Raw genomic sequence first — 13,383 nt, forward strand, 5'->3', positions numbered from 1 at the left:
GTGTCTGGAGGGGGGCTTTCCTCACTCCCATTGGCTGTAGCCATTCCAGTCAGGTGCCTTAAGAGGAGGGATTCCTTCCTGATTTCTAGCAGGTTTATAGGCTGCAGCTTGGACAGATAATCAGGAGGGAAATCAAGAGTATTATCCAGACTTTTAAGATTTTTTTGATACTTGCTTTGCTAACATGCTGATCTGCACTAACTCATTGTCTTTGCAAAAGGCTTGCTTCTGTAGTCTGCGCCCGCAGGGGCCTCTGAAAGCATTCCTCACTGTCAGTCGCAGGAGCTGCTCTGAGCCCCAGGAAGCAGTGTTCATCTCGGCTATGGGGCCTGGTTTCCGTGTTTGCCGGGCCGGGCAGACGCTGGAAACCAGGTGCGACAGTGTTTGCGCTGGCAAGTGGCAGCTGTTCTCATGCAGGTGGGGCTTTGGCCTTCCCTTTCGCTGGCAGCTCTCTGGGCTCACAGTGCAGTTCCTGGCGGACTTGGGTTTTCTCCTGGGTGGTTTCTGAAGTGCCTTGTCTGCAGACAACCTCTTACTTTCTTTTCTTCTTCAGGGACTGTACATGAAAGACAGAAGGAGTTCTGAAGCAACCTGAAGTCTAGAGTTGCCTGGTTTATAAGAAATAATTTTATAAGAAATAATTTTATCTGAGCACAACCTCTAAAATTGCTTTTATCGACGTACGTTACCTCTTAATTGAAAGATTTCTTTTTTTGAAGGGTCAAGATGATGAACTGAAGTGTTAGCCCCTTTGTGGGACCAGATTTCTAAGATGAAAAATAAATATTTCTACTCTGTCAGTGTACATCAGAGATGGAAGTGTTTTTGGCAGCATGGCTGCCAAACCCTCCAGGATGCCTCAGCCACCTCTCACCACTGAGCATTTGTCCAGACTTAAAAGTCTAGGGCCATGGTGACAGATTGGCCAAAATAGGGGAATTTGGCCCTCTTGCCCTAAGGCAACCAGCAATTTCCCTTCCACATAGAAGAGACAGTCTTTCTGCCATTCTGGGACATTCTGGGCTCCTTGCCTTCTAATGTGGGAGGAGAGTCCTGCCTCCCACCAAGACCTCCCCATAGAAGCATCTTCCTAAATAGTAAGGGTATCTGGGCACACAGAGGCCAAAAAATAAGATAAAGGCCTTGGTGCTTGTCATGTCTGGGTTCTGTAAGAAAGATGCATTTTTGTTGTTGGTTATAGAAATGGCCACTCTGGCTAATAAACTGTCTAAGGGAGGACAAAGAAAATTGGAATTGAGGATCCTCATGTCCTTTGAATAAGGAAAAGGAAATTGCATCAAGGGATTCTCAGGAGTGGTAAACTTCTTTGTGTCTGCTTCCCATTACTCCCTATCTTCTTTATAAGTGCTTAGAGGCTAGAAAAGAGGAAGCTTAGAGTTAGAGGAGAGCCTTAACCAGAAGCATATACCATTGAAGGTAAGCCCTTGGGTCCTGCAGACAGACCTGGGCTTTGATCTAGGTTGTCTACTGGTAAATGTGTGACCACAGGCTCCTTAAGCCAAGTGTCACTCAGATGAGGCATATGAAGCACTAGTGGGTGCCCATCCTATAATTTGACCTTAATCACCTTGATGTAGAATCAGGTAACGCATCCAGAACCATTACTCATAATGGTGCTGATAAGGCAGCTGATGAAGAAACAGCAGTCACAAAATCTAACCTGAAAAGCACCTTGAGGGGTCTCTGGTGGGCAGGGGATAGTCTGGTGCTCTCCATCACCAACTGGAATCCCAGCTATGGGACCAGGGTCCCCAGGAAAACTCCCAGTACCAAACCAGGCATCTCTTCATTTACACCCTTGACTGGAGCTTCCAAATTGGTGGGGTGGGGGTAAGAGATGGATGTTGGGTTTCGGGATTTTGAGACCTGAGCTGCTCTCTGTACAGCAGGAGGACTTGGACGCATTGAGGTGGCAGGCGGACTACAGCAAGATGTTTCCATGATTAAATGACATGGCATTGCAACATCTGTCGTGCTTTAAAGAAACCACCTGCCATGTTGTGTGAGTTGCCCTAATCCGAGGGTCACAGTGTCAAGGTGGCAAAAGTAGCCTCTGCCGATAGCCAACAAATAGCTGCAGCTCAGGGCAGCGGTCTGCATGGAACCGGATGCTACCAAAACCACCTGAGCTGGGAAGCAGAGCCTTCCTCAGTTGATCCTCGGATGAGCCCCGCCTGCCAGCACTGTGAGTGCAGCCTTACAGAGGACCCAGCCAAGTTGTGCCCAGACTCCTAACCCCCGGAAACTGAGTTAGTAACTGTGTTTCAAGCTGCCAAGATGGTAATATCATTAGGCAGCAATAGATAACTAATACAAGAGGTGAGCGAAGGGCATTGGAGATGGGAGTCAGTGTGAGAAAAGAGTCTGGACAGGAACCTCCCTGGTCATGCATGGTTAAGAGTCCGCCTGCCAGTGCAGGGGACACGGGTTCGAGCCCTGGTGTGGGAAGATTCCCATGTGCCGTGTAGCAACTGAGCCCATGCGCCACAACTACTGAGCGTGCACTCTAGAGACTGTGAGCCACAACTGCTGAGCCTATGTGCCACAACTACTGAAGCCCGTGCGCCTAGAGCCCATGCTCTGCAACAAGAGAAACCACCAAAATCAGAAGCCTGCGCATCGCAATGAAGAGTAGCCCCTGCTCACCGCAACCAGAGAAAAGCCCGCGTGCAGCAACGAGGACCCAACGCAGCAAAAAATTTAAAAAATTTTAAAAAGAATCCTCCTGCCAATGCAGGGGCACGGGTTTGAACCCTGGTCCAGGAAGATCCAACGTGCGATGGAACAGCTGAGCCCCTGCACCACAGCTGCTGAGCCTGAGTGCCACAGCTACTGAAGCCCAAGCGCTTAGAGCCTGTGCTCCGCAACAAGATAAGCCACCGCAATGAGAAGCCCGCGCACCACAATGAAGAGTAGCCCCTGCTCACCGCAACTAGAGAAAACCCGGGAACAGCAACGAAGACACAATGCAGCCCAAATTTTTTTTTTAAAGTGGACAGATTTAATGGCTGTATGGCCTTGGGAGGTCACTTAACCTGCTCCTTGGGGGCCTCACTTTCCCTGTATGTGGACAGCAACTATTGCTTATGTGCTGCTTACTCTGCACAAGGCACTGTTCTATGCACTTAACATAAAATTCATTTCAGGCGGTCCAGTGGTTAAGACTCCTCGTCCCCACTACAGGTGGCACGGGTTCGATCCCTGGTCAGAGAACTAAGATCCTGCAAGCCGTGCGGCCAAAATAAATAAATAATTTTTAAGATTAATTTCATTGTCACAACGGCCCTATGAGATAGATACTCATCCCTGTTTTACAAGTGATGAGACTGAAGCACAGTGAGATTATGTAATTTGCCCAAAGTCACATAGCTGCTAAGTTGGAACCCAGGCAGCCTGGCTCTAGCATCCATGCTTTTAATCAGGTTGATCTTGAGTGGTGCTGCTGACAGGGCTGGCACCTAAGACCTGCCTAATACATGGAAGTTCCCATTCCCTCCATGTGGATTAAGAAAGCCCTAATATGGGGGCTTCCCTGGTGGCACAGTGGTTGAGAGTCCGCCTGCCGATGCAGGGGACACGGTTCGTGCCCCGGTCCGGGAAGATCCCACATGTCGCAGAGCGGCTGGGACCGTGAGCCATGGCCGCTGGGCCTGCGCGTCCGGAGCCTGTGCTCCGCAACGGGAGAGGTCACAACAGTGAGAGGCCCGCGTACCGCAAAAGAAAGCGTCCCTAGTATGGCAGGTGTTTAATGACAGACCAAGGGGTGGGGCTTTATTCCATAGGTAATTGGAAACCACTGAAATGCATTATAGACACACAGTAGGTGCTCAATATCTGTTGATTTCTCTGAGCAAGGAATGACAGGAATATACCATCCTCTGTGGGCAGAGTAGACCTGATTATGGGTGTGTAATGCAATGAGAAAACAGAAAAACACAATATTAACAAGCAAATGTAATATTATCATAGCAAAGACTGGAAATAGTCTACACGTCTATATTAGTTATCTATTGCTGGGTAACAATCACCCCAAAACTTAGCTTAAGACATTTCTTGTCTGACACCTGGACTGCAGCCTGTGAGAGGTGTGGAGACAATACCCAGCTAAGCTGCACCTGGATTTCCCACCCACAGAAACTGAGACAATAAATGTGTTAAGCTGCTAAGTACTGGGGGTAAGGTGTAGACGTGCTCTCTTTCACATAAAATGGGAAGGGGAAAATATACTTTATGTGCATAAAATATCTGGAAAGATATATAGGAAACAGCACCACACAGGTTGCCTGCAGGGAGAGACTGGGTGGCTAGGAGACAGGGATGGGAGGGATACTTACTTTTACTTTACAATGTTCTGCACTATTTGAATTCGAACCATGTAAATGTACCATCTTTTCAACAAAAGAAAATCTATGTTTAAGAGGTCATCTGTCATCCTAACACCTAAAGATAGCATGGTTAACGTTTTAGTGTCTTCTCATGTTTTTCCTATTATATCTATATACAAGAAATATTTTTCGGGAATTCCCTGGTAGTCCAGTGGTTAGGACTCGGCACTTTCGCTGCTGTGGCCCAGGTTCAATCCCTGGTCAGGGAACTAAGATCCCGCAAAAAAAAAAAAAAATTACAAACAAGGGCTAATTCTGTCCTACTATTCCGAAACTTTTCCCTTAATATAACAATTTCTGGACTTTCCTGGTGGTGCAGTGGTTAAGAATCTGCCTGCCAATGCAGGGGACACGGGTTCAAGCCCTGGTCCGGGAATATCCCACATGTCAGGGAGCAACTAAGCCCGTGTGCCGCAAATACTGAGCCTGCGCTCTGGAGCCCACGAGCCACAACTACTGAAGCCCGTGCGCCTAGAGCCCATGCTCCACAACAAGAGAAGCCACTGCAGTGAGAAGACTGAGCACTGCAACAAAGAGTAGCCCCTGCTCGCCGCAACTAGAGAAAGCCAGCAAGCAGCAATGAAGACCCAACGCAGCCAAATAAATACATACATACACACATAAAATTTTAAAATATATATGTATAACAATTTCTCCAGTTGCTGAACTTTTTTTGTAACATTTGGAATGACTTCATAGTATTCCATTAAATGAACAACTTACATATGCAAGTCCCCTATTGCTGGACATTTTGGTCTTTCTAATTTTTTGCTGTTAAAGCCAGGCATTAAAAGGCATTGCCAATTAGCCTTAAGATATCTGGCAAATCCAGTTAACCAGAACATCTGTCCTCTAAGCCTCCTGGGTAATGTGGTTTTGCTGTTGGTGGGCAGAGTCCAACCCAGCCTAGCACCTGGGTTCAGCAGGCACTTGGCTCCAGCAACCTGGGGTTGGTAAGTCCCAGTCACTTGTTTCCCAGTTACCTGAGTTGCAGACTTAGAACCCTCCGCAGTGAGTGGGTGAGTACCCAACACAACTCCCTTCTGGTGGCTGGACCTTGGAGCTCTGGGCTGGGCACCACCTGGTTATGGAGCAGTGACCAGTGGGCAGCAGCCCTGGGTATTCAAATGCTCACAGGCCAGGCTGAGCTGAGCAGAGTCACTGAGTCAGCACAGCAGGGGAGCTCAAGGCCTCTGGAGGAGGGTTGGTGTAAGTATGTGCCTCCCTGCAGCAGGATCCTGGGGCCCCCGGGGATAGGGTCAAGGAGAGAGGAACCGTGTTTGCTGTCCCTCCCAAAATCTCACATTAGGCAGCATGGTGTAGAGGAAAGAGCATGGGTTTGGGGACTTCCCTGGTGGCACAGTGGTTAAGGATCCGCCTGCCAATGTAAGGGACACGGGTTCGAGCCCTGGTCTGGGAAGATCCCACATGCCATGGAGCAACTAAGCCCGTGCACCACAACTACTGAGCCTGCGCTCTAGAGCCCGTGAGCCACAACTACTGAGCTTGCGAGCCACAACTACTTGGCCTGTGAGCCACAACTACTGAAGCCCGTGTGCCTAGAGCCCGTGCTCTGCAACAAGAGAAGCCACCACAACGAGAAGCCCATGCACCGCAACGAAGAGTAGTCCCCGCTCGCCACAACTAGAGAAAGCCCGCGCGCAGCAACAAAGACCCAACATAGCCAAAAATAAATTAAAAAAAAAAAAGTTAAAAAAAAAACCCAAAAAGCCCAGGCTCCTCTTTGATAAATAAAACTCCCACTTATCCCCTCTGACTGATGGCGAAACCATTGGCTGTAGGCCTGCTGCTTTTCTTTCTGGGTATTTACTTTTTTTCAAATGTAAAATCATAAAATGAAATATGCTTTTATAGACAAAACACCCCTCCCTAAGCCCTAGAGATTCAGACCTGCCTCCCCCCCACCTTTTTTTTTTTTTTGTGGTACGCGGGCCTCTCACTGCTGTGGCCTCTCCCGTTGCGGAGCACAGGCTCCGGACGCGCAGGCTCAGCGGCCATGGCTCACGGGCCCAGCCGCTCCGCGGCATGTGGGATCTTCCCGGACCGGGGCACGAAGCCGTGTCCCCTGCAACGGCAGGCGGACTCTCAACCACTGCGCCAGCAGGGAAGCCCTGCCTCCCCCTTTTGAGGTGGATCTGGTGCCTTCAAGAATGCAGGGAATGGACTTCCCTGGTGGCGCAGTGGTTAAGAATCTGCCCGCCAATGCAGAGGACACGGGTTTGAGCCCTGGTCCAGGAAGATCCCACATGCCGCGGAGCAACTAAGCCCGTGTGCCACAACTGCTGAGCCTGCTCTCTAAAGACCTCAAGACACAACTACTGAAGCCCACACGCCTAGAGCCTGTGCTCCACAACAAGAGAGGCCACTGCAATGAGAAGCCCGCGCATCACAACAAAGAGTGGGCCCTGCTCTCTGCAACTAGAGAAAGCCCACGCACAGGAACTAAGACCCAATGCAGCCAATAAATAAATAAATAAATAAATTTATGCAAAGAAAAAGAACGCAGGGAAGTTGAGGCCAGGTGAGAGGATGGACATCTAACCTATTGTTAGAATAGACAGGACACATCACTGTTTAGTTTCAAAAGCATGGTTTTCTCTATGGTCTCATCCCCATCCCATGTGGAGAAGGCACCTGAGCTTGTGAGAAAGAATGGGCAGCTCCACCATTTTACCGATGAACAAACTGAGGCCAGAGTGCCTCAACCAAGGTTGCAGGTCAATCAGGAAAACAAAGACATTCTCCCTACAGGTCAAGTCATTGAGGTCTCACATGGCTTGGGCTCTGAAATGGGGCAGGCATGCCCCCTTAGTCTGGTTGGGCGACGGGTCAAGGCCAGATCTTAGGAGTTTAAGGCCTTTGCTTTTCTTTTTTTCCTTTTTTTTTTTTAACATTTTTATTGGAGTATAATTGCTTTACAATGTTGTATTAGTTTCTGCTGTACAGCAAAGTGAATCAGCTGTATGTATACATATATCCCCTTACCCCCTCCCTCTTGCATCTCCCTCCCATCCTCCATATCCCACCCCTGTAGGTGGTCACAAAGCACCGAGCTGATCTCCCTATGCTATGCGGCTGCTTCCCACTAGCTATCTATTTTACATTTGGTAGTGTATATATGTCATTGCTACTCTCACTCTGTCCCAGCTTACCCTTCCCCTCCCCGTGTCCTCAAGTCCATTCTCTACATCTGTGTTTTTATTCCTGTCTTGCCCCTAGGTTCATCAGAACCATTTTTTTTTTGATTCTATATATATATGTGTTAGCATACAGTATTTGTTTTTCTCTCTCTGACTTGCTTCACTCTGTATGACAGACTCTAGGTCCATCCACCTCACCACAAATGATTCCATTTCGTTTCTTTTTTTTTTTTTTTTGCGGTACACGGGCCTCTCACTGTTGTGGCCTCTCCCGTTGCGGAGCACAGGCTCCGAACGCACAGGCTCAGTGGCCATGGCTCACGGGCCCAGCCGCTCCGCGGCATGTGGGATCCTCCCAGACTGGGGCACGAACCCATGTCCCCTGCACTGGCAGGCGGACTCTCAACCACTGCGCCACCAGGGAAGCCCTATCATATGGTTTTTATCCTTCAGTTTGTTAATATGGTGTATCACATTGATTTGCGTATATTAAAGAATCCTTGCATTCCTGGGATAAACCCCACGTGATCATGGTGTATGATCCTTTTAATGTGCTGTTGGATTCTGTTTGCTAGTATTTTGTTGAGGATTTTTGCATCTATGTTCATCAGTGATATTGGCCTATAGTTTTCTTTTTTTGTGACATCTTTGTCTGGTTTTGGTATCAGGGTGATGGTGGCCTCTCAGAATGAGTTTGGGAGTGTTCCTCCCTCTGCTATATTTTGGAAGAGTTTGAGAAGGATACGTGTTAGCTCTTCTCTAAATGTTTGATAGAATTCACCTGTGAAGCCATCTGGTCCTGGGCTTTTGTTTGTTGGAAGATTTTTAATCACAGTTTCAATTTCAGTGCCTGTGATTGGTCTGTTAATATTTTCTATTTCTTCTTGGTTCAGTCTCAGAAAGTTGTACTTTTTTAAGAATTTGTCCATTTCTTCCAGGTTGTCCATTTTATTGGCATATAGCTGCTTGTAGTAATCTCTCATGATCCTTTGGATTTCTGCCGTGTCAGTTCTCCTTTTTCATTTCTAATTCTATTGATTTAGTCTTCTCCCTTTTTTTCTTGATGAGTCTGGCTAATGGTTTATCAATTTTGTTTATCTTCTCAAAGAACCAGCTTTTAGTTTTATTGACCTTTGCTATTGTTTCCTTCATTTCTTTTTCATTTATTTCTGATCTGATCTTTATGATTTCTTTCCTTCTGCTAACTTTGGGGTTTTTTGGTTCTTCTTTCTCTAATTGTTTTAGGTGTAAGGTTAGGTTGTTTTTTTGAGATTTTTCTTGTTTCTTGAGGTAGGATTGTATTGCTATAATCTTCCCTCTTAGAGCTGCTTTTGCGGCATCCCATAGGTTTTGGGTCATTGTGTTTTCATTGTCATTTGTCTCTTTTTGTTTTTTTTTGCTGCGTTGGGTCTTCGTTGCTGTGCACAGGCTTTCTCTAGTTGCGGCGAGCAGGGACTACTCTTCGTAGTGGTGCACGGGCTTTCTCATTGCAGTGGCTTCTCTTGTTGCAGAGCACGGGCTCTAGGAGCACGGGCTTCAGTGGTTGTAGCATTTGGGCTCAGTAGTTGTGACTCATGGGCTCTAGAGCGCAGGCTTTGTAGCTGTGGTGCAAGGGCTTAATTGCTTTTCAGCGTGCGTGTATTTTTTACAGTTTTTTTCCTGTAACTGATATCTAGTCTCATAGCGTTGTGGTCGGAAAAGATACTTGATACGATTTCAATTTTCTTAAATTTACTGAGGCTTGATTTGTGACCCAAGATATGATCTATCCTGGAGAATGTTCCATGAGCACTTGAGAAGAAAGTATATTCTGGTTTTTTTTGGATGAAATGTCCTGTAAGTATCAATTAAATCCATCTTGTCTAATGTGTCATTTAAAGCTTGTGTTTCCTTATTTATTTTCATTTTGGATGATCTGTCCATTGGTGAAAGTGTGGTGTTAAGAGTTTAAGGCCTTTAAGGCTGGGCCAGGGAACACAAAACCGAGACTGCAGCTGGGTCTTTGTTCCCAAGCATCCAGCTCTGCCACGCTTCAGCTTCGAGACCCTGAGCAATTAGCTTAATCTTCACTTTCCCGTTTATGCATAAGGAGCTAATAATCCCTGTTTCCTGGGTTGTCCGGCGCAGTAAATGCGATCGTGTATGAAAAGCCCCCCATCTAGTGCGGCTCCCAGATAAGCGCTTGTAGACTGAGGCTGCCGCACGCTCCCAGCGGCCGGCCCCGCCCCAGGCCCAGGGCGCGCCCTCCACCCCAGGCGACGCGGGGACGCGGGCGGGTCGGGCGCGGGCTCCGCCCTCTGGCTTCGCCTGGCCCGGCCCGCTCGGCCTCGGCGGCAGCGGTGGTTTCGCGCCAAGGTAGGAGGTCCGCGGCGCGCGCTCCCGTGGGTCAGGGGCTCGGGCGCGCGGGGCGGGCTGCGGCGGGAGAAGGCCGCGGGGCCGAGATTGCGGCGCGCGCGGAGGGCGGGAAGGCGGGCGCGCGCCAGGGGGCGGGCTGGAGCCGCCGTCCCGGCCCTGGAGGCGCTCAGGGCGTACGCGCCGCACCCTCCGGCGCTGCCCGGCTCGGCCTCCTGGAGAGCGCGCCCGGGGCCTCTGCGGACATCCTGCCAGCCGTCCTGCTCCAAATCCTGCCCGGGTTCCCGCGGGCTCGGGTAGGCGGCAGGAGGCGGGGGCCTGCCCGGGCGCAGCGGCCTGCAGACAAGCGCCTCTCCGCCCCGGGGGTCACCTCTTTCCAGGCTGAGCTGGGGTAGGAGGCTTTTCCCAATTGTCACCACCAGCAGCGATAACTTGCTGCGGCTTCGTGTGGGCCAGGCACCGTCCCTGCCCTCCTCGCTTGGGATTGTGTTTCAGTGCAACCTACGGCGTCGAAAGTAGCTCCGTTTTACCGATGAGGAAACTGAGGCCCAGAGCAGCCAATTGAACTGCCCAAGATGGCACCGCCTGTGCAGGGATTTGGGCCCTCCTTGGGTTACTCAAAGTAGGGCCTGAGACCCCACCCTCGTGCCAGTCTCTGGGGTTGCCGTTACGAGCAGGCTCCCTTGTGATCTTTTTGCCAACCCGAGAGGACAGCGCTCTGAGGCAATGTCTGCCCCCTTGGTGGCCAGTCTCCCCAGCTCCATCTGGGACCTTGACTTGTCTGGGGGATTGGGACACTGGGGGAGGGGGCCCTGTTTTCCTTAGCTAAGCTCACAGTAGGTGCTTAACAAACAAATCCTGTGGCCTGATCAGACCAGAGGCTAAGGCCAGGCTCCTCAGCCAGGAAAGACCTCAGGAGTTAGAACCCCTGGATCTTGGAGGTTTCCTTGACTTAGCTCCTCCTCTCTGGTCTTCCTCTCAAGCCCTGGGGATGGGGGTCAGCCCTCAGAGACTAGGTACCCCTCCCACCCAGGAGTCCCCTGTGGGGGACACTGCCTGGTTTTTACCTTGAACTCCTGCGAGGTGTTCAGGGGTTGGGTATGTGTTCGCTGGGGCCCTTATGGGAACTCAGTCTGTGGGTCACATCAAACATGGCCAAGACTTGCCTTGTGTGACCCCTGCCAAACCGTTTCTTTGTTTTTTTCATTTAATTTCCTATATTACTACTTGTCTCCTAGCATTTATTCACTCACTCAACAGCTGTTCATGGCGCTTTGGGCCTTAGGCCCTGTGGAGACAGCAGTAAACAAGGACGACTTGGTCCCTGACCTTGGAGCAGACAGACAACGTACATGTAGAAGAAAACAGTGAACAGTTACTGGCAGGAACCACTTTGGCTGGGAAGTCAGAGTTCACAATCTCAGAAGGTGACATTTTTGGCCAGGGTCTGGAGTCAACCATGAAAGGAAGGGAGAAGAGCATTCCAGGCAGAGAAAATGACAGATGCAAAGGCCCTGAGGTCGGAGCATGCTTGGTGTGTTTGAGAATCAAGAAGGCCAGCATGGCTAGAGTGGAATAGCTGGGGGAGAGGGGAGATGAGGTGGAGAGGTAGACCAGGGCTAGACTGAGCAGGCCTTGTTCACTGCGGTAGGACTTTGAATTTTATTTTGAGAGTGATAGTAGCCAGCGTGGGGGTTGAATAGAAGAGGGATGTGTGAGAATAGACTGGGCTGGGGGACAAGAGAGGAAGTAGGGAGACCCATGAGGAGCCATCTCAGCAGGCCAGGCAAGCAGTGGCAGTGGCTTATATAATATACATCAGAGACCTAGGGTGGCGCCTGGCATACAGTAAGCAGTGCATGATGGTAGCCATTGTGTGATTGTTTAAAACTTTGGAACCAGGCATACTTCTCACCTGTGGCTTCAGCTCTTCATGGCTGGATGACTTTGAGCAAACCATTTAACTTCACCCAGCCTCAGTGTTGTCATCTGTAAAGTGGGTAGAACAGTACCAGCATCATGGAACTGTCAAGAAGGTTAAAACAGATATGGTACAGATGCAGAAACTGGGGCACAGAGCCTGACTCATGGTTGGCTCAATATTTTTATTATAATTTCTAGTCAGCAACTGGAGGATAAAGAAAGGATAAGTGGGTGAGAGCAGCTGGTATGTTTGAAACTCATGAGTGGCCTTTGAGGGACTTTTTGGCTAAGGCCTGCAGCTGGACCTGGTAAATGGCAGCTTTGCAGGGTGGTCAAAGGACTAAGCAGGACTGGGGAGGGAGCAAGTGCAAAGGGTGTCTCCTCTGTGTTTATTCGCCCAACCATGGCTGAGGGTCTACTGTGTACCAGGCAGGGTTCTAGATTGGGTAGGGCGCTGGCTGGGGAGAGGCACAGAATAATTCAGTTCAGTTCACCAAGCACACTGGGTACTGGGAGGAGCCAATAATATTAGTGATGATAACGCTAATAATAGACAACACGTATGCACTATGTAACAGTGGGTAATCATTAAAGTAATTCTAGCTGATAGGATAGTGAAATCCTGAAATCTCAGTGGCTTAACACATCAGAAGTTTATTTCTCATTTGTGAAAAGTCCTGTTCGGTGGCTTTCTACATGGTGACCCATGGACCCAGACCCCTTCCAGCTTGTGGCTCTCGCATCCCCTAGGAACTCAGCGTTATTTCCTTCTAGCTGGGGGGAGGAGAGGAGTCCTTGTGGGAGGTTTTTATGGGCCAGGTCCGAAGTGGCACACCTTCTTTCTGTCTTAATTCTGCTGGTCAGAACTTGATCACATGGCCATATCTGACTTCAGTGGAGTCTGGGAAATGACTTCTAGCCATATTCCTAAGAAGAATCAGAAATGTTTTTTGGTGAACACAGAGCAGCTTCTGTCACACCATATCCAGGCACATAGCTAAGCGTAGATCATCTTTTTTAATCCTCCTAATAGAAGCAGGTACTGTTATTATCCCATTTTACAGAAAAGGAAACTGAGATTCAGAGAGGCAAACTCATTGGCCATTGGCCCAGGGTCACACAGCTTGTGGGGAGGCACAGCCAGATTGGATTCCTGGCAGTCAGACGCTGAAGCTGTAACATCCAGATCTTTCCTATGAGGAATTCAATTGTTGTTCTGAGAATTGGGTGGAAGCTGCAGACATTAGAAAATGCACATACACGCAGGGTTTAGATACGGTTTCTTGGGCTTTATAATAGAACCCAGAAGGACCAGAGGGGGAGAACTTTGTGGACAGAGCCAAGGGCTGGAATCACTCAGCCCAAAGGGTTCTGGTATCCTGCTCCCTTCCCCCATCCCCTAGGGCACTGGCTGGGGAAGGGCACAGAATAATTCAGTTCAGTTCACCAAGCACATCTGGGGCCCCGTCTCTGCCAAGCTGGGCAAGCAGGTCTGGAGAGCCTGGCCTGCGGGTGCTTGTGGCTTCCCCCTGCTCTGGTTA

The 13,383-nt window shown here is 49.4% G+C and overlaps 1 protein-coding gene across 3 annotated transcripts in view; it reads left to right on the plus strand.

Moving 5' to 3' along the window:
* The first annotated feature begins 9,845 nt into the window (after positions 1-9,845).
* Positions 9,846-13,383, plus strand: part of CROCC (ciliary rootlet coiled-coil, rootletin) — a 48,622-nt gene continuing 45,084 nt past the window's right edge. The window contains exon 1 of one of the 3 annotated variants that reach the window (XM_079912814.1): positions 9,846-9,922. The gene's annotated coding sequence lies outside the window, so the exon portion shown is untranslated. Of the gene's footprint in view, positions 9,923-10,031; positions 10,311-13,383 lie in introns of those variants that run through there. The other 2 variants (XM_079912813.1, XM_079912810.1) reach the window with 2 other exon arrangements.

The sequence above is a fragment of the Stenella coeruleoalba genome (genome assembly GCF_951394435.1).
Source record: "Stenella coeruleoalba genome assembly, chromosome: 1".
Taxonomy (NCBI): domain Eukaryota; kingdom Metazoa; phylum Chordata; class Mammalia; order Artiodactyla; family Delphinidae; genus Stenella; species Stenella coeruleoalba.